The following is a 26,710-nucleotide window of genomic DNA, read 5'->3' as shown; positions in this document are numbered from 1 at the left end:
AGGGAGCTGAGGTGTGAAGCCACTGCAGAAACCTGGTGAAGTTAGCAGCTGGCTTGAAGGTTGGAGCCACTGCTGAAACTGGTGTTGAACTCTGGCTGCCCGGTGTCTGCAGCAGAGTGAGATGGTGAAGGTGGCAGCTGGCTCTGAGGTGTCGAGCCACTGTGAAAAGTTAATCCGGTGATGCACTCTGCTGCCTGGTGCTGCAGCAGAGCAAGATAAATCATTTTGGTGTTTCCCCTGTTTGTATTTTTCCCTGGTGTGTATTCGTACAGCGGTGGGGCAAGTGCCTGCACCACCCAGCTCCCTAGCAAGGGATAGGTGTAGGGTGTGCTAGGGTGACAGGTATCCTGATCGGCGCCGGGTGCGGAACCGGCCTAGGGATCGTTAAGAGTGGAGGGACACTGACTTAGGGGAGTGCAGGAGGTCTCCACATCCCCGTTCCCTATTGCAGGGCCCACCGTTGTAACTGTTTCCCCTTCTGCCGTGTCTTGTTGTTTTAGTTACCGACCTGCGGGTCATGTCACACAGGACGGGTTCACATGACAGGGAATGTTTAGCATGCAAGAAGAAGAAGGCTGAGAGGAGACTTAATAGCTGTCTACAAATATCTGAAGGGCTGTCACAGTGTAGAGGGATCATCCTTATTCTCCTTTGCACATGGAAACGCAAGAAGCAATGGGATGAAACTGAAAAGGAGAAGATACACATTAGATATCAGAAAGAAAATCTTTTTGACATTGAGGGTGATCAATGAGTGGAACAGGCGGCCAGGAGAGGTGGTGAGCTCTCCTTCAATGGAAGTCTTCAAACAGAGGCTGCACAGACATCTGTCTGAGATGGTTTAGTGACTCCTGCATTGAGCAGGGGGTTGCACACGATGACCCTGGAGGTCTCTGTCAACACTAACATTCTATGATTATATGAAAACCAAACCCGTTGAACCGGACCAAAAGACTACTGGCGTTTGTGTTACAGATACTGATCCCAAGGATGGGGAGGTAACAAGGGCTCTCAAACGCACATATGTCAGATTCACGTTTAGAAGAGGGATTTCAGGGTAAAGAGAAGTCAGAACCGTCCCTGAGCATTGACCCTGTGCCCCCCTTCACATACATGCCATTAAGCAAGTGTTATCACTCGAGTGATGTGTTTTAATGCCAGCCATTATTGAGCTTTATGCCACAGACTAAGGTTATGTTCACACAGTTTTTTTAATGTAGGTTTTAAAGAAGATTCGCTCCAACATCCACAAACTCTTAAAATACTCTATCGATACATTTCCTATCAATTTCACTGCTGTCCATACAGTGATTTGTTTTTTTGAATATGGAAAATGGCCGCCGGGGGAAGCGCCTGCGCAGATGGAGATCCCGGCATCAAGGTCTCGGGAGATGAAATTTCAGCACTCTCATCTCCCAAGATCTTGATGCTAAGATCTCCATCTGCTCATGCGCCGCCCCACGGCGGCCATTTTCCCAGAGTCCACCGCACAGGAAACCATGGAACTGCGGGGGGCTCTGGCCTTTCATCAAATGTCAGTAGAGCCCCCAGCAGCACTGCCGGACACCCCAGCAGCACCGCTGGGCACCCCCTCATTCCAGCCTGCAGCAACGGTACCGGTAAGGTATATATGCATTATAAGACGCACCTCCATTTCTCCCCAAATTTGGGGGAAAAAGTGCATCTTTTATTTCATAAAATACGGTAAACAAAAGCATGAAAGAAGAAACTTAATATACAAGTGTCAAAACTGAAAAAAATTTAGAAAAATTGCATAGATTTCTCTGAGTTTTCCACCTAATAACAACAACTTCTTCCTGAACATACCTGAAGGGCCGAAATCATTTTGGGTCGCCCTCCCAGGGCTGTGGGGTACTCGCTACCGGGCCCGATGAGCTTCAATGGGAGATGTCACGGCAGCTGGGACCCGGCCCGTGGCCCTGGGCGCCCATTGTAAAAGGGGAATGTTCAGTGTGCTTATGATGAGTGATTTGTGACGCCACCTGTGATGTTCGGCAATAGAGATGTAAGCCGACGCTGCAGACAGATCCTCTGGGACAGATGGTGTGGTGCAGCAATGATGTTATAGCTCTCCACAGGCAGGGCTGTTGTCCCAGGACAGTGTAGATGTGGAGACACTTAGATAGTGTAGTGTCCGGCGCAGGGGATGTAGCAGTGCCAGACGCAGGAAGTAATGGAGGACACCAGGGCATGTAGTTCCAAAGCTTTACTCACAGTCTGTAGTGCCCGCTTCTGTGCCGTGTCCTCCAGGTCAGGGACTCAGTCAACCCCCAGGCAAGATGGAAGGCTGTCGCATAGAAGTTCAGACAGGGGAGGCCCAGGACAGTTCGCGCTCTTTTCTTAGGACCACCCATACTATTACGCCCTTCTTCACCGCACTGGCGGCCATTTTTAGCATTCATTTTACAGTCTATCAAATTGGGTCTTTTGCACATTTCCACAAAGTCCAATAAATCATAGGCACACAGAACCCGGTGGCACCGGGCTTCGTCATCCTGTTCGTGGCCCCAAGTTGGGTCGCCCTCCCAGGGCTGTGGGGTACTCGGTACCGGGCCCGTTGAGCTTCAATGGGAGATGTCACAGCAGCTGGGACCTGGCCCGTGGCCCTGGGCGCCCATTGTATAAGGTGTGCTTATGATGAGTGATTCGTGACGCCTGTGGTGTTCGGCAATAGAGATGTAAGCCGACGCTGCAGACAGATCCTCTGGGACAGATGGTGTGGTGCAGCAGTGATGTTATAGCCCTCCACAGGCAGGGCTGATGTCCCAGGGCAGTGTAGGTGAAGTGACACTTAGATGGTGTAGTGTCAGGCGCAAGGGATGTAGCTGTGCTGGGCAGGTTGGCACAGGAATAAGTGGAGGACACCAGGGCATGTAATGTAGTTCCAAAGCTTTACTCACAGTCTTTTGCAGGTACAGGTGCCCGCATCCATGCTGTGTCCTCCGAGTCAGGAGCTGAGCCAACTTCCAGGCAAGATGAAGTACTCCTTTCCAACACTCCACCAACATATGTGCCTTTTCTGAACGTCTCCTCTTATAGCGCCTTTGAATGAAGTATTCCTAGTACTGAGTTACACTGGAGTTCCTCCTGTCAGATGTTCCTATGAACTCTACTTGTACGACAGATAGCTATAGCCTGCTTCGGGGACTCCTTGCTACTAAGTCCCGGCACACTAATATGTTGCTGTTGTACCCCAAGTCTTGTGTGGGAATAAAGTGGTCACTACTTCTATTCCTCCGGTGTCTGCTGCAGGACCATTAGTATCCGTACAACCTCGGGGACCGGACCCCAGCCTTGTGCTTAGAACTTGAAAATGGTTCTCCTCTAACCCTGGTCCTTGTTCTCTTATTCTCCTTACGTTCCGTGCTAATCCCTCTTCCCAATGGAGAATCAAGCTTCCTTTCTCTGTCTCTTTCCTGTGCCAGCAGTCCCAGATCACTGTGGCCTGCTGAAGCACTTCCTTCTTCCATCCCTCTCCCGGGGATCTTCTCTGTCTCACACTCTGTCCTTCTACATCCTCACTCACTGACTGAATGAACGACTCACTCAACTCTTCCCGCTATTTTATGTGAACTAAACTCCACCCACCTCCCAGCGCGTTTCGTGTTCCAAGCAGGGAGCCACCAAGGGATGCTATGCTACACTCAAAGCAGGGAGCTGCCGAAGGTGCTTTGCTACACTACTTTGTGGTGTGGGGTGCAGGTGTTGGAGCGTGGTCAGATGTCTCCACCTTACCTGGATGGTGGGGTACCACACCTCAGGAGGAGGTGCAGTACCTCTGTGGCGACTGAACCCTCAGGGGCGCCACACTTTCATGGCTATTTTTTTGGTGCTTTTCAGTTTGCGTCTTATTATTTGAGTTTGCGCCCTTTTTATGTCTATTTGATAGATGCTCCCCTATTTTGTTTTTAAGTTTTTCATGATCTTCAGGTCTCCAAACTTTTCAGTCGATTCATCGACTGTCACTTTTTGCACAATTGTCCTCCATTCCATTAATTTAATGATGAGTAATTTTAGTGGGCCATGCAACTTATTTTTTTTTATAGCTCTGACTCCTTGTACAGGTAATCGAGACCAGCAAGGATAACGGCGGTCATGATGAATCGGGTCTCGTGTCTACATTATGTGGACTGAATGCTGCGCTCGTAGTGTGAAATTACACCGACATTAGTGATGAGCTAACATCCTAGGATAAGGCATGTGCTAACCGAGTGTCATCGGCGTCCTCGAAAAATATGTTGAATCCCCGGGGGTGTTCGACAGCTGCAACACATGCAGGGGATTGCCTAACAACAATGGCTGTCGTACAGCCATGAGACATGCAGCCGCAGGGACTCAAACATATTTTTTAAGCACGCCAAAGATACTTAGTTAGCACATAATAACAATAATTTTATTTCTATAGCGCCGACATATTCCACAGCACTTTACATTATAGAGGGGACTTCTACAGACACTAGACATTACAGCATAGCAATAAACACATAGGTCAAAACAGATACCAAGAGGAATGAGGGCCCTGCTCGCAAGCTTACAATCTACAAGGGAAAAAGGGAGACACGAAAGGTGGATGGTAACAATTGCTTTTATTGTTCGGACCATCCCTAGTGTAAGAATCGGGTGTTCCTGTTGCTGCATGAACCAGTTAACAGTCTAAATATGTAACACTACAGACACAGAGGGCTACTAAATGCATAAAGCATGTGAGAGCATGATGTGAGGAACCTGGGTATGGTAAAAATTTTTTGAATGAGCCACACAGTGATATTTAGGTTAATGTGTTGAGGCGATAGGCCAGTCTGAACAAATGTGTTTTTAGGGCACGCTTAAAACTGTGGGGATTGGGGATTAATCGTATTAATCTGGGTAGTGCATTCCAAAGAAATGGAGCAGCACGTGAAAAGTCTTGGAGACGGGAGTGGGAGGTTCTGAATAATGAGGATGTTAACCTCAGGTCATTAGTAGAACGGAGGGCACGGGTAGGGTGGTAGGCTGAGACGAGGGAGGAGATGTAGGGTGGTGCTGAGCCATGGAGAGCTTTGTGGGTGAGGGGGAATAACTTTATACTGAATTCTGTGGTGGATGGGTAACCAGTGTAAGGATTGGCACAAGGTAGAGGCATTGGTATAACGATTGGTGAGGAATATGATTCTGGATGCAGAATTCAGGACGGATTGGAGAGGGGAGAACTTGGTAAGAGAAAGACTGAGTAATAGTGGAACCACACACGGAAATGGCAATGTCGGGCATAGGTAGGTTGGTAGAGGGAGGAAACACAAGGAGTTCAGTTTTTGACAGGTTCAGTTTCAGATAGAGGGAGGACATGATGTTAGAGACAGCGGTAAGACAATCACTGGTGTTTTCCAAAAAGGCAGGAGAAGTGTATAATTGGGTGTCATCAGCATAGAGATAGTACTGGAACCCAAATCTACTGATTGTTTGAGCATTCTTGCTCATCATGGACGCTCAGAACGGACATATATTATTTGGGAATATTCACATTTCCAATTCTGGGTCAACTTGTTGATGAGCTCGTGAACAGGACCAAAAAGAAAATGGACTGTCTACGGACAGCATCATCTGTGAGCCGTCTATTATATACGGATCAGTTGGGAGGAGACGCTTCAAAATCGTCCTTACATTTTTGTGTAAGTGTAACGTACGTAAAAATATATATTTTTTTATATTTATGGACGTGCCCGTGTGAACAAAGCCTAATCCTGACAGATAGTAATGGGGAATCTCGGGCACATACCTCCACCTGCAGAGCCGCACTCCACATATATGGCTGTTCTGTGCACACAGGACCTGTGATGAGGTAACAGTCATGTGATCAGGGGAGGAGTGTATATATAACAGCACTGCAGACTGTTATTCTGGCAGACTGGACGTGACCGGAGGAGGGAAAGGACCGTAATTGAACAACGCTTTTTCTCAGTCTACCTCAGGACAATGATTTTCCTGTTATGATTGAGTCACCGTAGGAGGCAAAAACAGAAATGCTAGCTAAGTCCAGAAAACCAGAGAAGTTGGCAGCTATCGGACTGCAGACCCCTGAACCTATCAACACAACTAGCAGTAGCCGTGGGGGGTTCCTACGATGCCCTAGACCCCTCGATCACAGCCGGAGAATTAAATAGGCCTAAAGAAAGAAAGGGCAAATCTAAACTGCCCCAGAGCAGACCCCAAAGCAATAGGCAGCCCCCAACATATAATGACAGTGAAGCAAGATGAAAACACCAACACAGACAGAAAGATAGACTGAGCAAAGACGGGGCCCAAGCTAACTACATAGGAAAGGACAGGTAGGCTGCTGTCTGCAATCCGTGAAAAACCCTATGAAAATAAGAGCCAACAGACTGACAGTGAAAAAGGCCCTGAAGACGCTAGGCTTCAAAAAAGCTATGTCAGTACTCAGGAATATTCTGAAGACAGAGCAACAGGCAAAAGGAGATTCAGCTCACCCCAGCAGGGAATGGCAGAATCCAGAAAAGCAAGGAAAACAAAAACAAAACACAAAAGCAACAGGCAAAGCAAAGAACTTAGCTTTAGGGGAGCAGGAATCAGACTGGTGTCCTAGAAGTCCACAGAGAAATCACCCGCAGAGCAGAAGGGCGTCGGCAGCCTTATATCCAGTCCGTGACTCCACTCAGCCAGTCATCCTCATTAGACTCAGGTGCCTGATAATCAGGCTCATTACCTTCCTTTACCAGAATAGGGAGTTCACAAGACCTCAGTGACGAATGGGAAAATGAACTCACAACATTTTCCCATAATCTGCCTGACAAGAATGACATCTATTCTGCGTTCCCTCACATTTTTTTTAGCTTATCGTATTTCCTGTCTCACTTCCATGAATTGATGGAAGATATAGTTCTGTCTCGTGCCAGTTTCGAGTATTACTTAATGATCTCGAGCCATGACGACTTGATGGACGTTCTTGTAGGAAGATCGATCTTGTTCAAGCCTAGATGGGTCCACCAGGGTGTTTTCATACAGTAGAGCGATATCAGCCCGATGTTGGACCACAATGCTCGGACTGGCCAAACATCTCCTGAAGCTGTCACGCTTGGTTAAGGAGATCTGACTATTACGGACATTTGAAAGAGCCCTTATCCAATGAGGCAGAGCAGATGAGCCGTTATTTTTTTAACGTGTGAAAAATATTACAGTATGCTGCGATTTTACTCTGAAATCGGATGAGACTCACCCATTCAAGTTTATGGGTGAGAAAAGCAAAACTCGGATGCCACAGTATGACATAGGATTTTTACAGATGCATTTTATTGTTCATGTGAATGATTAATAGCAGCTGCTTGTAAAAAAACCCACACGAGAGAAAAAAAAAAAAATCGCCCCACTATTTTGGATGAGCCTCTATAGTCAGCTCACCCCAAAGAACTCCAATTCACGGAGACTCGGGTGCACCAGAAGCATACAGAGAAAACAAAGGATATCAGCAGCAGGAGACTCCAGTAAAATCCAATGATTTATTAGAAAAACAAACGTCAAGTGCAACCAAAAACGATTACCGCATAAAATGATTAAAAAGTTGTGCAAACGGGTTTTGGACTTATGTCCTTAATCATTGCACTCAAGAGTGCCAGAATTATCAGTGTCTCATTTTCACATGTTGTTTCATAAATCTGATGCACTTATTTGTTAAAATAAACCAAAAGAGGGCGCTCTGTGTGAAGAAAGTCACAGTACTTAAAGCGGAGGGGGAAGAAGTGTTCAACTCACCTCTGGTAGTTGTGTATGCCAGTCACAATGTTGATGCTAGGTGGTGGATAAGGTGGTCCTGGAGCACGGCAGCACTTTCTTCCCACTCAGGAGCCGTGATACAGAGAAGAATAATGGAAGGTGCGTGGTGGATTTCCACAGAGTGCCATGCTCGGAGTCAGGAACCAGATTTTTGGCCACAGGAGAAAGCTTTGCATCACTGCATCTTCAATTTAGAGTTTGAAAATCAACCATTTCTCAAATTGTCCGAAGCACATGCAACGTTATCTGGCAAAAATTGCAGCCCATAGTGATGCCTTCCCCAACCGAGGAGACTTAGTGACAGGCTACAGCAGGCTTTCAGACAGTTGCCAACTTCCCGAACTGCATAGATGATAGAAAGCATGTAAGAGTGATTCAGCCACCGTGGTCAGGATCTGTCTTCTACAATTATAAGAAATACTTCTCAGTGATTCGGATGGTGGTGGCTAATGCACATTGCAAGTTTCTGGCCATCGATGTTGGTGCCTACAACAGGGGACTCCCGGGTGTTGAGAACTTCTCAGATTGGAATGCAAATTCTTAAAGATGGCATTGCGCTCCCAGACCCTCAACCTCTTCTAGGGACCATGCATCCAGTCCCTTTTGTGATGGTATCAGATGAGGCTTTTCCCCTTATGACAAACCTGCAGTACCCATATCCATGAAGGGGACTGAATGCCCAGAAGAGGATTTTTAATTTTAGGCTGAGCCATGCATGAAGAGTTGTGAAATGCTCCTTTGGAATCATGGTAAGTCAGTGGAGGATCTTAAACATCGCCATCCAATTGGATATAGGACAGTTGATTCTGTTGTTAAAGCTTGCTGTGTTCTTCACAATTATGGTAGAGACTACAGTCCTGAAGTAGATGCGGAGACTATAACAACCCTACCAGCATCATTGCATGGCTTTCCATCTCCCAGCAGGCAGATACATCATCTTACTTACCCCTCCTGGCCATGTTGTGAGTTCTGCCCTTTGCCTGCTCCATTATGTGAACCTCTAGTCTCATGCCTGCTCTTGGCATACTTCCTGGCTGTATGCTTAGGACACCGGCACTTCCTGGTTCTTATAGAGACAGTGTGCATCTTCCTAAGTTGTCCCCAGCCAATTGCCAAGAGGCATCAGGTACTTAAAGCATCCCCACCCATAGGGGGATGCATGAGCAACAATCTCTGTCAGTCAGTGCCTTGCTGCTGAGTTGCCAGGTCCTGTCTTGCTGTACCTCTCGTTTCCGCCTCCCAGGGGGGCTGCGTACCCTGGTCCGTACCTGTATCCTGTGTCTCTCATTTCTGCCTCCCAGGGGACTGCATACCATGGTTTGAATCCTTGTTCCTGTACCTTATCTCATACCTGACCCTTTCTGAACTAAGTCTTATACTTCTATCCGTTTGCATCCCTGTCTGTAGCCTTCCCTATCCCGCTGTTTCCTTGTATTCACTCCTTCTGCTCTTTGCTTCTCATCCTGCGGCTCTGCTCTTTGCTCTGCAACCTGCAGTTCTACTCTTTGCTCTGCAACCAATGGTGCCGCTCTTTGCCCCGCAACCTATGGCTCTGCACTTTGCTCCGCAACCTGCAGTTCTGCTCTGCTCCGCACCTTGCGGTTCTGCTGCGCACCTTGGGGTTCTGCTCCGCATCCCGCAGTTCTGCTCTGCTCCCTGTCCTGTCCCTTTAGTCTGTACTGGCTCCTACCGGTTCCTGTCCCTCCAGTCTGAACTGGTTCCTACCTGTTCCCTTATCTGAATCGTACCTACCTATGTTCCTGTCCTACCTGAAGCAGTTCCAGTCCCGCTAGTAGTGTCAGCCATGCCTGCCAGAGTACCCGTCGTGCCTGTCTGTACTTGCCGGAACATGTTATTAGCGTTCAGTCCCTCAGTGGGATCAGCTGCCACAGCAAGACACCACCCTGGAGTGGTACCTGGCAGCTACCTGCCGCACAAGCCTGACCTCACCATCAGAGGCTCCAGTGAACACCAAGGTAGCTGCTTAGTCATATTTTTCCAGGGTAGTCTGGTTTGTGGCACAGTGGGGCCACAATCCCATGCTCATGCCATCCAGTCTGGGCGACAGCGTTACAGAGACACTGTACCAACCTTTTGATACCGCAATCAACTGGGGTCCTGGATGTCCCAACATGACAGGTTTCCGTGTTCGAGAAACCTTTGCTGATTGTTTTATGAGTTCTGAAGGTGCTATGCCTTGGCAATACTCCTGTGTTGGTGGTGCCAGCCAGTAGAGCAAACATCTGTAAAGGGGGCCAGGGTGATAGTCATGGCGAGGGTCTGCTGCTGCTCCGTCACACGGTACAGAAACATTAACTTCTTCCTGTTGTGTGCTGTGTTTGCAAGGTGTTTCACCTACCTGTGGGTCAGACGTCTCCTCGGCGTGCAAAGTCCCAATCTGCTTCAGTAGCACACAAATATTCTCAAAATCCATGTTCATTTTCATTAAAATTTTACTTAACTCATTTATCTTCATTACAGACACCGTCCAACAATCTTCATATGTCATGGATGTTCCTTCAGCTAAGCTGTCCCTGGTCTTCTCTAGCAACATGCAATCTGGTACCGTGGTCTCCATTCCCGCAGCTTTCTATCTTGTCCCTGGTGTTCCCTGTCCACTTTCCCCATCTTGGGTGAAATTACAGGATGCCACTGCCAATCCTTGTCGGACCGTAGGTCCCGGGAGTTTCCCAGAAGCCTGACCACAGAATCCCTCTGGCTGCCCAGATCCACAGGTACCCCAAAAGGTAGACATCACAATTTTCCTCAATCTCAGTTCTTCTCTACACAGACTGCCTACCTCAGACCAACCTCCTGCTAACCGCTCTCCTAGCTCTTCCCACCAGCTATCTTCCCATTAGCTCAACTATTCCTATCTTATCTAATCTAACATCTAGCTCTAAGGTGCCCACCACTGTTCTAGATCCTAACTAATGCTAAACCTGACATCACCACTATATAGCCCTATCTCTACCCCATAAAGGTGCATATACACAACCTGCACAATGTATAATCATAAATACTTTAGTCAACACACTAAAATGAAGTCAGTTGTTGTCATATTACACGGTACACATTTTAACTCTTATAAACCGTACCCGGTTTCATTAAGCAGGTATGTACAGGAATGCAGGGCCCAACCTAACCACCTGCACACCCCCTACACATCCACTTGACAGAAGACATGACGGATATAATTCTTCAGGACCAGAATTCATAATGGTAATTTTTTTGTTATGTTTTTCTAGTATACTGTTTATGTAATGTTACTGCAAAATAAATGTTTGAAAGACTAAATGTGGTTTGGATATCATTTTCAAAACCAAAACAAATTCTTTACATGAATAAATATACACACACTATACAGTTAGGTCCATATATATTTGGACAGAGACAACATTTTTCTCATTTTGGTTCTAGACATTACCAAACAATTCAGATGCAGTTGAAGTTCAGAATTTCAGCTTTCATTTGAGGGTATCCACATTAAAATTGGATGAAGGGTTTAGGAGTTTCAGCTCCTTAACATGTGCCACCCTGTTTTTAAAGGGACCAAAAGTAATTGGACAGATTAAATAATTGTAAATAAAATGTTTATTTCTAGTACTTGGTTGAAAACCCTTTGTTGGCAATGACTGCCTGAAGTCTTGAACTCATGGCCAACACCAGACGCTGTGTTTCCTCCTTTTTGATGCTCTGCCAGGCCTTCACTGCAGTGGTTTTCAGTTGCTGTTTGTTTGTGGGCCTTTATGTCTGAAGTTTAGTCTTTAACAAGTGAAATGCATGCTCAATTGGGTTGAGATCAGGTGACTGACTTGGCCATTCAAGAATATTCCACTTCTTTGCTTTAATAAACTCCTGGGTTGCTTTGGCTTTATGTTTTGGGTCATTGTCCATCTGTAGTATGAAACGATGACCAGTTTGGCTGGATCTGAGCACACAGTATGGCTCTGAATAGCTCAGAATTCATTCGGCTGCTTCTGTCCTGTGTCACATCATCAATAAACACTAGTGACCCGATGCCAGTGGCAGCCATGCATGCCCAAGCCATCACACTGCCTCCACCGTGTTTTACAGATGATGTGGTGTGCTTTGGATAATGAGCTGTACCTTCGCCATACTTTTCTCTTTCCATCACTCTGGTAGAGGTTGATCTTGGTTTCATCTGTCCAAAGAATGTTCTTCCAGAACTGTGCTGGCTTTTTTAGATGTTTTTAGCAAAGTCCAGTCTAGCCTTTTGATTCTTGATGCTTATGAGTGGCTTGCACCGTGCAGTGAACCCTCTGTATTTACTTTCATGGAGTCTTCTCTTTATGGTAGATTTGGATAGTGATACGCCTACCTCCTGGAGAGTGCTGTTCACTTGGTTGGCTGTTGTGAAGGGGTTTCTCTTCACCATGGAGACTATTCTGCGATCATCCACCACTGTTGTCTTCCGTGGGCGCCCAGGTCTTTTTGCATTGATGAGTTCACCAGTGCTTTCTTTCTTTCTCAGGATGCACCAAACTGTAGATTTTGCCACTCCTAATGTTGTAGCAATTTCTCGGATGGGTTTTTTCTGTTTTTGCAGCTTAAGGATGGCTTGTTTCACCTGCATGGAGAGCTCCTTTGACCGCATGTTTCCTTCACAGCAAAACCTTCCAAATGCAAGCACCACACCTCAAATCAACTCCAGGCCTTTTATCTGCTTAATTGAGAATGACATAACGAAGGGATTGCCCACACCTGTCCATGAAATAGCCTTGGAGTCAATTGTCCAATTACTTTTGGTCCCTTTAAAAAAAGGGGGGCACATGTTAAGGAGCTGAAACTCATAAACCCTTCATCCAATGTTAATGTGGATACCCTCAAATGAAAGCTGAAAGTCTGAACTTCAACTGCATCTGAATTGTTTTGTTTAAAATTCATTGTGGTAATGTCTAAAACCAAAATTAGAAAAATGTTGTCTCTATCCAAATATATATGGACCTAACTGTGTATATATATACATATACACACACACACACACACACACATACATAAATATACACATACACACATATACACACTACTGTTCAAAAGTTTGGGGTCACCCAATTTTGTGTTTTCCATGACAACTCATACTTTTGTTAATCAAATGAGTTACCAAATGAATTTAGAATCTAGCCCAGACATTAAAAAGGTTCAAAAATAACATTTTTATTTGAAATAATAATTTTCTCCTTCATACTTTGCTTTCGTCACAGAATGCTCCCTTTGCAGCAATTACAGCATTGCAGACCTTTGGCATACTAGCAGTTAATTTGCTGAGGTAATCTGGAGAAATTTCACCCTATGCTTCCAGAAGCCCTTCCCACAAGTTGGCTTGGCTTGATGGGCACTTTTTTTTTTTTTTTCCAAAATCATTTTTATTAAATTTTCAAGTTTTTCATACAGTTGAACATTTCTGTAAACTTACATATTATCTCACAAATAAAGGTAGTATATGATCGAATCCCCATAATAACAAAATCCCCAAAATAATGAAGAGATTAAAATCATGTTTACGCGCAGCCCAGGTCCCCCCTCCTCATTTCAGGCATGTGTTCATTCACATAGTTTCAGACCTTCAGATTCCCCAACGTTCCCCCTATGCTCTCGAGTAAATACCAGTTCGAGCGTATAAATGGGTTCATTACCTCTATCCTTTGTCTTTTGTCATTTTGTTCTCAATAAACCTCCTCCATTTTCCCATGAATTTAGCTGTTTCCCTGTCTTTGTTTCTCATCGCCTCTCTTTTATCAATGTCCAATGCTTTTTTAAGGCCCAGTATCATATCTTTTTCGTCTGGGAGTGTCTGCGTTAGCCAGTTCCTCAGGATCAATCGTTTGGCCAGTAATGCTATAACATGAAATAATTTAGGAACACTCTCTTCCCTCCCTCTATTTCCCGTATGGTGCAGTATCCAACATATGGGTTCAAGTTTCACCTTAACCCCACAAATTTCCTCGGTGAGCCTCTGTACCATCGCCCAAAAATTCTGTGTATACTGACAGTGCCACATCCCATGGATCATGTCAGTTCTCTCTTTCTGACATTTAGGGCATTTCGCTCTTCTGTTTGGGCAATTTGCTGAAGGAGGAATGTTAAAACCAAGCACTAGGCCGTGCATAATTCGAAAGTGGCTGTCTCTCCATTTCTCGAAGATGATGTGTTTCCTTACTCTTCCCCAGCCCTCCAAGACACATTCCATCACGTCCTCTGAGTGTAATTCTCGAGTCCAACAGCTAAACATTTTGTCTGACCCTGATGGTAACAGGATTTCCCTTGCATAACTATATATTTTTGAGATATTCACTTCTTGTATGTCCCATTTGGTCATTGTGTCAAATTCGTTAGTCCCTATTTCTTTGGTCACCTCCCGAAGTTTTCCCATAATGTGAAATTTCACTTGGTTATATTGGAGGATTTGAGACTCTTTGAGACTGAATTTCTCTATTACCTCTGCCCCCTTCAACCACCTGCCTTCCGTCTCATGTAACAGGTCACCCACGTTTCTCACCCCCTTCCTCTTCCATTCCTCGAACAAAGCATTCTCACGTCCTAACTGGAAATCTGTGTGTGCCCATATGTTCAGGTGTTTAGAAATTGACCAAGACAATTTGAATTTCTTCCTCACCGCCTTCCAGGTCATGAGAGTGTCTCTAAAAATAAATGAGTGTTTAACTTCGCTCGGCACCCCACTCAAGGAAGCGTGCAGTAGCGAAACTTTATCCCACGGTTTGCACAGTTGGGATTCCATAGCGTTATCTGAATACCTCGATGTGCCCTTTATCCAATCAATTATATGGCGTGTCAGACAAGCCAAATTATAACCACGCACATTGGGTAGACCTACCCCCCTCTATCTTTATGACCCATCAATATTCTGGCGCGTAGTCTCGGCTTTTTGCCCCCCAAATAAACTTTGAGAAAGCCCTGTTAATTCTGTTACAATCTACATGTTTGATCAGAAGGGGTATGGTTTGCATGGGATATAACAGTCTGGCAAAACTCACCATTTTCAAGAGATGGCATCTCCCCAAGAATGACAGCGGTAGCCCTTTCCACCTCTCCAATTCTTTTTCAATTTTGTCTATGAGGGGTCTATAATTCAGCGCATATTCCTGACCTAGGGATCTCCCAATTTGTATGCCCAAATACTTTAGTGAGGATTTCATTATCGGGATCCCTACCAAGTTATCAATTCCCTGACTTTCTTTCCCTTCCCTTAACATCAATATTTCACATTTTGCCCTGTTTAATTTAAATTCAGAGAAAGCCCCGAATTTTTCGATTTCCCCTAATAGGCGTGGCAAATCTCTTTTTGGGTTATTCATGTATAGGATAATATCATCAGCGAAAAGCGCAGACTTAACTATCATTGATCCTACTCTAATCCCCTCATGTGAATCTTGCGAGTTAAGGAACCTAGAGAGGGGTTCTATCGCTAGGTTAAATAACAATGGCGATAAAGGGCATCCCTGATGGGTTCCTTTATACAATTTGAAAGCGTCAGACAAAAATCCCGGTGTATATACTTTGGCTTTGGGGTTTTTGTACAAGGTCGTTAAATAGTCTCTGAATGGACCCACCATTCCCATTTTGTCCAGTACCATACCCAGCCACGGCCACCTCACATTGTCAAATGCTTTTTCTGCATCCAATGTGACCATGGCTGGGCCGGCACGTGGATCTAATTTCCTAGCTCTAATTGCGTCTAGGATCAGTAGAGTTTTTCTCACGTTCGTGACTGCCGATCGACCTTTGATAAAACCCGTCTGGTGATTTGTGATTATTTTTGGTAACAGCATCGCTAAGGCCTCTTTCACACTTCAGTTTTTTACAATCAGTCACAATCCGCCAGGTTTTGAAAAAAAAAACGGATCCTCAATTTTTTTTTGAGGATCGGTTTTTTTCCCCATTGACTTGCATTAATGGCGGATTGTGACGGATCGCTGTCCGTTGCATCCGTTTTTTTTGAGGATCCGCCAAAAGTTGCTGTCCGTCACCATCCTCAAAGATTTCAAAACGGAGCTTGTAACGTTTTTTTCTCTGGCGGATCCTCCAGACACTAATTTAACCCGAAATTCTTTCTGGGTGCCGGATAAAAAAAATTCTCTCTCTCTCTCTCTCTCTCCTTTTTCCAGGCTGCGATTCCTTTAAAATTCTTCATTTTGCGGATCCATCAAAAAAACGGATGGGTGGCATCCGTTGTCATCAGTTCTAAAACGGATCCAGCATCCGTCCTTTTGGCGGATTTTGACTGATGCAAAAAACTGAAGTGTGAAAGAGGCCTAAGCGATCAGCAAGTATCTTAGATAATATCTTGATATCCTGGTTAATCAGTGATATTGGCCGGTATCCCGAGGGTGAATCTTTATCTTTATCCCCTTTTGGGAGCAGTTTGATATAAGCCGTATTCATGTCCTCTGACAAGCTTTCCCCTTTCAATATGTTGTTAAACATTCGTGTCAGGGTGGGTGTTACCTGCGATCTAAGTTCTTTATAGAATTCCCCATTCATCCCATCCGGGCCGGGGGCTTTATGCGCTCCCAAGTGTCTTATTGAGGACTGTACCTCATCCTCTTTGATGTCCATATTTAGAAAGCATTTGTTTTCCTCTGTAAGTGGGGTCAATGTTATTTTCTCTAGCCATTTGATGGGCACTTTTTGCGTACCATACAGTCAAGCTCCCACAACAGCTCAATGGGGTTGAGATCTGGTGACTGCGCTGGCCACTCCATTACAGATAGAATACCAGCTGCCTGGGTCTTCCCTAAATAGTTCTTGCATAATTTGGAGCTGTGCTTTGGGTCATTGTCCTGTTGTAGGCCGAAATTGGCTCCAATCAAGCGCTGTCCACAGGGTATGGCATGGCGTTGCCAAATGGAGTGTTAGCCTTCCTTATTCAAAATCCCTTTTACCTTGTACAAATCTCCCACTTTACCAGCACCAAAGCAACCCCAGACCATCACATTACCTCCACCATGCTTGACAGATGGCGTCAGGCACTCTTCCAGCATCTTTTCATGAGTTCTGCATCTCACAAATGTTCTTCTGTGTGATTCAAACACCTCAAACTTGGATTCGTCTGTGCATAACACTTTTTCCAATCTTTCTCTGTCCAATTTCTGTGTTCTTTTGCCCATATTAATCTTTTCCTTTTATTAGCAAGTCTCAGATATGGCTTTTTCTTTGCCACTCTGCCCTGAAGGCCAGCATCCCGGAGTCGCCTCTTCACTGTAGACGTTGACACTGGCATTTTGCGTGTACTATTTAATGAAGCTGCCAGTTGAGGACCTGTGAGGCGTCGTTTTCCTAAACTACAGACTCTAATGTACTTGTTTTGTTGCTCAGTTGTGCAGCGGGGCCTCCCATTTCTCTTTCTACTCTGATTAGAGCCTGTTTGTGCTCTCCTCTGAAGGGAGTAGTACACACCGTTGTAGGAAATCTTCAGTTTCTTGGCAACTTCTCGCATGGAATAGCCTTCATTTCTAAGAACAACAACAGTCTGTCGAGTTTCACATGAAAGTTCTTTTTTTCTGGACATTTTGAGTTTAATGGAACAACAAATGTAATGCTTCAGATTCTTAACTAGCTCAAAGGAAGGTCAGGTTTGTAGTTTCTCTAATCAGCCAAATTGTTTTCAGCTGTGCTAACATACTTGCACAAGGGTTTTCAAGGGTATTCTAACCATCCATTAGCCTTCGTACACACAGTTAGCAAACACAAAGTACAATAAGACCACTGGAGAGATGGTTGCTGGAAATGGGCCTCTATACACCTATGAAGATATTGCATTACAAACCAGATGTTTGCAGCTAGAATAGTCATTTACCACATTAATGTAGATTGTATTTTTGAATCATTTAATGTTAGCTTCATTGGAAAAAACTATGCTTTTCTTTCGAAAATAAGGAAATTTCTAAGTGACCCTAAACTTTTGAACGGTAGTATATATATATATATATATATATATATATATATATACATATATACACAGTCATATGTAAAAGTTTGGGCACCCCTATTAATGTTAACCTTTTTTCTTTATAACAATTTTGGTTTTTGCAACAGGTATTTCAGTTTCATATATCTAATAACTGATGGACTCAGTTATATTTCTGGATTCAAATGAGGTTTATTGTACTAACAGAAAATGTGCAATCTGCATTTAAACAAAATTTGACCGGTGCAAAAGTATGGGCACCCTTATCATTTTCTTGATTTGAATACTCCTAACTACTTTTTACTGACTTCCTGAAGCACTAAATTGGTTTTGTAACCTCATTGAGCTTTGAACTTCATAGCCAGGTGTATCAAATCATGAGAAAATGTATTTAAAGTGGCCACTTGCAAGTAGTTCTCCTATTTGATTCTCCTATGAAGAGTGGCATCATGGGCTCCTCAAAACAACTCTCAAATGATCTGAAAACAAAGATTATTCAACATAGCTTTTCAGGGGAAGGATACAAAAAGTTGTCTCAGAGATTTAACCAGTCAGTTTCCACTGTGAGGAACATAGTAAGGAAATGGAAGAACACAGGTACAGTTCTTGTTAAGCCCAGAAGTGGCAGGCCAAGAAAAATATCAGAAAGGCAGAGAAGAAGAATGCTGAGAACAGTCAAGGACAATCCACAGACCACCTCCAAAGACCTGCAGCATCATCTTGCTGCAGATGGTGTCACTGTGCATCGGTCAACAATACAGCGCACTTTGCACAAGAAGCTGTATGGGAGAGTGATGCGAAAGAAGCCGTTTCTGCAAGCACGCCACAAACAGTCGCCTGAGGTATGCAAAAGCACATTTGGACAAGCCAGTTACATTTTGGAAGAAGGTCCTGTGAACTGATGAAACAAAGATTGAGTTGTTTGGTTATACAAAAAGGCGTTATGCATGCGCTGTATTGTTGACCGATGCACAGTGACACCATCTGCAGCAAGGTGACGCTGCAGGTCTTTGGAGGTGGTCTGTGGATTGTCCTTGACTGTTCTCACCATTCTTCTTCTCTGCCTTTCTGATATTTTTCTTGGCCTGCCACTTCTGGGCTTAACAAGAACTGTACCTGTGTTCTTCCATTTCCTTACTATGTTCCTCACAGTGGAAACTGACTGGTTAAATCTCTGAGACAACTTTTTGTATCCTTCCCCTGAAATGCTATGTTGAATAATCTTTGTTTTCAGATCATTTGAGAGTTGTTTTGAGGAGCCCATGATGCCACTCTTCATAGGAGAATCAAATAGGAGAACTACTTGCAAGTGGCCACTTTAAATACCTTTTCTCATGATTTGATACACCTGGCTATGAAGTTCAAAGCTCAATAAGGTTACAAAACCAATTTAGTGCTTCAGGAAGTCAGTAAAAAGTAGTTAGGAGTGTTCAAATCAAGAAAATGATAAGGGTGCCCATACTTTTGCACCGGTCAAATTTTGTTTAAATGCAGATTGCACATTTTCTGTTAGTACAATAAACCTCATTTGAATCCAGAAATATAACTGAGTCTATCAGTTATTAGATATATGAAACTGAAATACCTGTTGCAAAAACCAAAATGGTTATAAAGAAAAAAGGTTAACATTAATAGGGGTGCCCAAACTTTTACATATGACTGTATATATATATATATATATATATATATATATATATATATATATATATATATATATATTGGCATGGTGACTGGTCATGTTATTAATGGGCAGTATGTATTGCAGAGGTGGGTGGCCCTGTGATGGAAGCCTGGGTGTGTTTTGCTCAGCAGATCTATTGCTGAGGGTTTTGCTATACATTGGGAGGCTTCCAGGTGACTTAGAGAGATGGGTGGGTCCAGTCACCTACATACCCACCCAAGGGGTGTGTGTCTGAATACCCAAGTTGAAGCAATCTAGTAGTATTTCCTTAAAAATGCCCCATTTATGTTCGGCATCCCCAGTTACCATGACGTTGTTCCAATCCATACGATTAAGCTCCTCCCTTAATTTGTTACAATCATCTTAAAGTTTCAGGTTTTGGCATTTACCTTTTTGAATGTTTGATTGAAAAGGACATTGAAACTTAATGTTAGGGATGGCGGAACGCACCAAATTTTAAAATAATAGTAGGTGCGTTCGCAGCCCGGGGTCCACCGTGCAGAGGTGGTATACTGCTGCTAGGTAATGGCGGAAGTATAAAGCGGTGTGGAAAGGTCACACGTGGGTTACGTCACCCCGCGTGAACAGGAGCGAACTCTGTTAACTCACAGAGCCGCACTACCGCTGAACATAAATGCCGGGGCCTGTTTAGCTCACAGAGCCCGGCTAAATCGCGCACAGAAAGCGGCCACAGAACTCTACCCCGACACGGGGTTAAAGTCCCGCTAGGCCCTCTGAGTGCGCGGCGTCGCTGCCACGAACGCCGCTATAGACGCTGGCAATGGAGTGTGGAGCACATGCACTGAGGCGTGCCAAGTCACTGATGATGCCTAAAGCCTCAGACTCTGACCTACCTACACCTAAGCCTGGGCACTAGCAGGCTAGGCTGCACAACATATGCGTACCAAGGGTAGGGGTTTCACAATGAGTCAGTCACCAGAGACATTCATACGTACATACACCACTCACTCCTCATAGTCTGAAATTACACTCTATCCTAGCGCATGGCCGAGCGGCCATGCGAACCTTTTATAGCCGCACGCGTCCGGGACCCTCCTGGCTTCTCGGATGGGCCAATCCGAACACGCGCAGGACCTGAGCATGTGACCTTCAATCTCCAATGGGAGATCAATGGGAGATCCAGTGGCCCAAAATGGGGACTTAGTCCCTGGAGAATCTCGCTGCTGAGCAGCATGCATTACCATAGCTGTGCCAGAGGTGGCAGCAGCAAGCAAACCCACAGAGCTGGTCTGGGCAGAGCGCCGGGACCGACGAGTTTGCTGAGCAACCTCCACTGCGGCTGGGGAGGAATGGGAGACCGCTGGGAGCAGGGCTCGGGATTCCCGCTGTGCAGCAACAGGAACCCGATGCCTAACATTACCCCCCCTCCTAGGGCCGCCCCCCCTCTCTGAGCCTCGCTCCGCTCGAATTCCGCAATGAGAAGTGGAGCGTGGATGTTCTCCACCGGCTCCCAGGACTGAGCCTCTGGACCATGACCCTTCCAATCCACCAAATAAAACTCTTTGCCCCGCATCATCTTGCATCCCACAATGGCATTGACCTCAAACCCGTCAGACGACAGGTCTGATGTCCCGGCAGGTGGTTCAAAAAACCGGGATGTGTGAACCGGCTTAAGGAGGGACACATGAAACGTGTCAGAAATAGCCAAGTGTGGTGGAAGGGCCAGGCGGTAGACCACAGGATTGATCTGCTCGAGGACCTTGAAAGGGCCAATATAGTGCGGTGCGAACTTAGCAGATTCAGCGCGCAGTCTGATGTTTCGGGCAGAAAGCCACACTAAGTCGCCAGGGGCGAAGGTCAGAGCAGGATGCCTGTGTGCGTCAGAGCGGAGGCCCTCATTCTCTCCTTGGAGGCCCGGATAGCATCCTGCGTGCGACCTCAAATGTCACGTGCCTCCACCGCCCAGTCTGCCACCCTAGAGTCGGTGGATGACACGGGCACGGGGACGCGCGGATGCTGGCCGTAATTTAAGAGGAATGGGGTCTGACCGGTGGAGTCGGCCACAGCGTTGTTCAAAGTGAACTCCACCCACGGCAGCAAGGATGCCCAGTCATCCTGCCTGGCCGCGACAAAATGTCGCAGATATGTCACCAGGGTCTGGTTGGCTCCCTCAACCAACCCGTTCGTTTCGGGATGATAGGCCAAGGAGAGATTTAGCTCGATGCTGAGCAGAGAACAGAGCTCTCTCCAGAACGGAGACGCAAACTGAGGACCCCAGTCGCTGACAATCTTATCCGGCATGCCGTGCAGGCGGAAGACATGTTTAATAAACAACACTGCCAGGCCCCGTGCAGAAGGTAGCCGCGAGAGTGGCACCAGATGCACCATCTTGGAGAAATGATCGGTGACCACCCAAATAACGGTGCTGCCACTGGACTTTAGCAGACCCACCACAAAGTCCATACCGATCATCTCCCAGGGCCTATCCACTACCGGCAGAGGATAGAGTAACCCAGTGGGCCGCTGCCGAGAGGACCAATTCTGGGCACAAGACACACACACCTGAATATAGTCCCTGACGTCACGGGCCATATGCGACCACCAGTACATCCTCGCAGAAGCTCAGAGGTCCGTTTGGTCTCAAAATGTCCACCCACCCTGGACGAATGAGCCCAAGAGAGGACCTCCGGTCGCAGATGAGCAGGGACAAAAGTCTTGCCCAGAGGTACAGACTCGAGGGCGACCGGAGCCACGGTCCTCAGGCTCTCAGATGGGACTATCAACCGAGGCTCCTCCTCTTCCGATGACACCACAGAGCGGGAGAGAACATCGGCCTGGACGTTCCTCTCCCCGGAGAGAAAATGCAGGGTGAAGTGGAATCGGGAGAAGAACAAGGACCATCTGGCCTGGCGAGAATTCAGCCGCTGGGCTGTTTGTAAATAGACCAAATTCTTGTGGTTGGTGAACACCTGGAAAGGGTGGCGGTCCCCCTCCAGGAGGTGTCTCCACTCTGAAAAGGCCAACTTCATTGCTAGCAACTCCCTGTCCCCGATGAAATTATTCCTCTCCGCCGGAGTGAAGGTCTTGGAGAAGCATGGGTGCTTCCAACCTTGCGAGTCCTTCTGGAACAGGACCGCTCCAGCACCGACGGAAGAGGCATCCACCTGCAGAATGAAGTGTTTATCCACATCGGGGCAATGTAGAATGGGAGCGCTAGCGAAATGGGATTTAATAGAGAAGGCCTTGGAGACAGGTTCTGACCACAACTTGGGGTTTGCACCCTTCTTGGTGAGGGCTACCAAGGGCGCTACCAAAGTTGAGAAGTGGGGAATGAATTGGCGATAGTAATTTATGAACCCCATAAAGCACTGCACCGCTTTGAGAGAATGGGGTTCCTGCCAATCCATCACCGCCTGTAGCTTGGCAGGATCCATGGCCAAACCCTGGGCAGAGATGATATAGCCCAAGAAAGGCAAGGACTCCTGCTCAAACACACACTTCTCCAACTTGGCATAGAGGGAGTTTGCCTGCAGGAGGTCAAAAACTTTTGCAAACATCTCTCCGGTGGGAATCAATATCTGGAGAGTAGATGAGAATATCATCCAGATAGACTACTACCGAGGTGGTAAGCATATCCTGGAAGAGCTGAGCAACCTCCACTGTGGCTGAGGAGGAATGGGAGACCGCTGGTAGCAGGGCTCGGGATTCCCGCTGTGCAGCAACAGGAACCCGACGCCTAACACTTACCATGTTATGGTCACTGCTTCCCAAATGCTCCCTGACCTGAAGATCTGAAATTGTATCTGGTCTATTTGACAGAACCAGATCCAGCAGATTACCTCCCCTGGTCAGTTCATCAACCAGCTGAGAGAGGTAATTGTCCTGAGCTGTGGACAAGAAATTGTAGCTTTTAGCACAGCCAGAAGAGTCTATGTCTCATTGAATGTCTGGATAGTTAAAATCCCCCATTATAAGAACCCTATTACTGTTTGCTGCTCCTCCTCTACCTGTTCCTCTAGATTAGGAGGCTTGTAGGAGACTCCAATTAGCAGCTTTCCATTATTACCATCCCCATGTACATATAGTGACTCTACATTGCTGTAACTCCCCCAATGTCATCACAGGTTTTAATGTAGATTTTATGAAGATGCACATCCCACCTTTTTTATCTTTCCTGTCCTTTCTAAATGTAGTGTAACCCTCTATGTTTGTTACCCAGTCATGGCTCTCGTCAAGCCTGGTTTCAATAATGCCCACCACTGTGGGCATCGTGGAGGTAGATGCTTCTGATTGGGCATTGGGAGCCATTCTCTCAAAGAACTGGAGAGAAGGCTGTTACATCCTTGTGCTTTCTTTTCCCGTAGGCTTACCCTTGCAGAAAGGAACTATGACTTGGGAAATAAGGAACTTCTAGTGATTATTGCAGCCTTTAAGAAATGGAGGCATCATCTGCAAGGGGCTGCACAACAGATCTAAATTGCGATGATCGGGCAGCACTATGAATTCCTCAGATCTGCTAAATGTCTGTCTCCACGTAAGGCTCGGTGGAATTTATTTTTGAACCAATTTAATTTTGTTATTTCGTACCGTCCAGGTTCACGTAATGGGAAAGCTGATGCTTTGTCCCAAATCCATTCTGCGGATTCCATTCTTGGGTCCCTGCCCAAGACAATTTTATCAGATGCCAACTTCATCGGAGTAATCCATGATCCGGACCTGTTGCTGGAGATCAAGGAAGCCAATGATGATGATGATGTATCTCTTGCTAACCCGCCTGTGGATATCAATCTTGTCCTTAAGGGAGGCTTGTGGTTTCATGACCGATGTATTTACATTCCTGAGGCCCTCAGGTTGGTACATGACTCCAAGTTGGCTTGTCATAGGGGGGGTACAGAAGACACAAGAATTCCTGAGCCGATGTTTCTGGTGGCCAACTTGCCTAAAGGATACGAAGGACTATGTTCTCTCTTGTGAAGTATGTGCTTGTTATAAGACTCTTCGTGCTTCTCCTACGGGTCTACTTCAACTACTACCGGTTCCATCTCATCCGTGGGGCTCAATCTCTATGGACTTCATTGTGGATCTTCCTACTTCTGGTGGCATGAATATAATCCTAGTTGTGCTTGATCGTCTGACTAAGGATGCTCATTTATTTCCTTGTACCGGCCTTCCCTTGGCTAAGGAGACTGTGAACTTGGTGATACAGAATATTTTTCTGCTGCATAGGGTCCCAGATGAAGTTATCTCTGACCGTGGAGTACAATTCACCTCAGATTCTGGAAGGGGTTTTGTTCTGCGCTTAATATTAATGTTCGTCTTTCTTCTGCATATCACCCTCAGATGAATGGTTAAAATGCTGGCCGGGGAACATTCAGGCCATATCGAGACTGTGTTCCATTCCTTGTGAGAGAGTATCTGTTTGGGCCAGCCTTGACCGAAATTCTAAAGAAATCAGGGGATACCAAAAAGGGATTCCCTAGTCTATCTATTCCTGAAGGATGCTTCCCAGGGAGCAGGATAATTTGGAAGATCGCAGAAGGAAAGGCAGAGGCCTAGCAAACTATTACTGCCAGTTTATTCCACATTTCTCAGGCTGCTCCTATATATACCCCGACTTGCAAGGGGGGGGGGGGGGCGGACAATCCTAAGATATGGATTCCAGAGGCAGAGAACGCTTTTGTGCAAGCTGTTCTGGCACCCTCAACTTTGTGCTTAAGAAAAGCGAGTTGACAGACAGGTAAACTCTTCCCTATTGATGCATTGAGGTAGACGCAGGGGGTCCTTCACAACTTTTATTGATAGGATCAGTGTAAAACTACAAAAAAATTAAAGTACTCAGTACAATGCATGCAACATATTTAAAGTACATAGCATTATGCTTGGTACAGGACACACATAGCTTAATTATACAACATGGCGAATAGTGTAAAAAAGCTATAATGGCAAAAGACTACTTTGATATAAAACATGTAGAACAGAGTAGCTACATAAAATGGTATGGTGAGCTCTGACAAGGGGAAAATAGTAACTCACCAACTGTGCTATGTGGAGGTAAACAACCAGTTGGGCTGAAAATCAGGGAGAGATAATCAGCATGTCAGCATCCATGAGGCCAAAATGGCTGCTGGAGAAGAAGGGGGCAAGGCTAATGCAGAAGCCGATGGGAAACTATGGATGCTTTGATGAGCAAAGTATAATTGCACAGTAACCAATGAAACAAAGTAAAGCCTCTTCTTCAGGGCCGGAGCAGTTCTTACTTAGAAGCCTTCTTCTGGTCACATGGTTACCTGTGGCTTCTTTTCCAAAATCTTCGCTGCTCCAACCGCAAATACTCTATAGGCGATCGAGAACTGTTAGCGATTAAACTGGCTCTGGAGGAGTGGCACTTTTTGCTACAAGATGCAAGCATCTGTTAATTAAGAGGGAGAAGGGACAATGGAACTTACCACATTTTAAGTGTATCGGTAAAACAATTAATGCGGAGTTCCTCTTGAGGATGCCGTTTCCACTGGTGCTCATAGGACAATATACAAAAGGACGGGGAAAGAGTCCAGCACAGCCATCCAGGGATAACAGGTCCTCCCTTCTCCTGTACCAGCCGTGACTTGTATTAAGATTACTGTACTTGTTTTTATACCCTTCCTCATATGTAAAGCGCCATGGAATAAACTGGCACTATAATAATAATTCTTTATTTAAACGTGATTAAAACATTAAAAGGCAAGGCCTCGTACCTAATGGTGGTTATATACACTGACCACAAGAATCTAGACTATCTGCATTCCGCACAGTGACTTACCCCATGACAAGCTAGGTGGACTAGTTTTTTCTCCCGTGTAAACGTCACTCTCTGTTTTTGGCTGGCAGATAAGAACATCAAGGTGGATGCTCTCTCTAGATCCTTCCAAACTTGCAACCAGCAGGAGGAGCCCCAACACATCATCGAGCCCTCCAAAATTTTTATGGTCGCTCTGTTGGTTATGCCTAAGCTCCCTTCCGGAAAGGATTACATGGCTGAACCAGATAGGAAGTGGGTTCTTCAATGGGTGGCTGCCCATGCGGACAGAAGAAAATGGCTCTCTATCTCCTGACATCATTGGTGGCTGACCCTGGGAAAGGACAATGTGGATTTAGTTTCTGCCTGTCCCTCTTGTGCCCAGAACAAGATCCTGAAGCAGCTTCCTACCCGACGGCTACGTCCTTTGCCTTAACCATCTGTTCCTTGACAGCATATTGCAATGGATTTCATCACCGATCTCCGACTATCGGCTGGGTGCACCATTATTTGGGTTGTTGTGGATCGCTTCTCCAAGATGGCCCATTTCACTCTACTG

Source organism: Dendrobates tinctorius, unplaced genomic scaffold (assembly GCF_039654945.1).
Source record: "Dendrobates tinctorius isolate UK_male_01 unplaced genomic scaffold, ASM3965494v1 ptg000063l, whole genome shotgun sequence".
Lineage (NCBI taxonomy): Eukaryota > Metazoa > Chordata > Amphibia > Anura > Dendrobatidae > Dendrobates > Dendrobates tinctorius.
Note: the sequence above shows the minus strand (reverse complement) of the source record.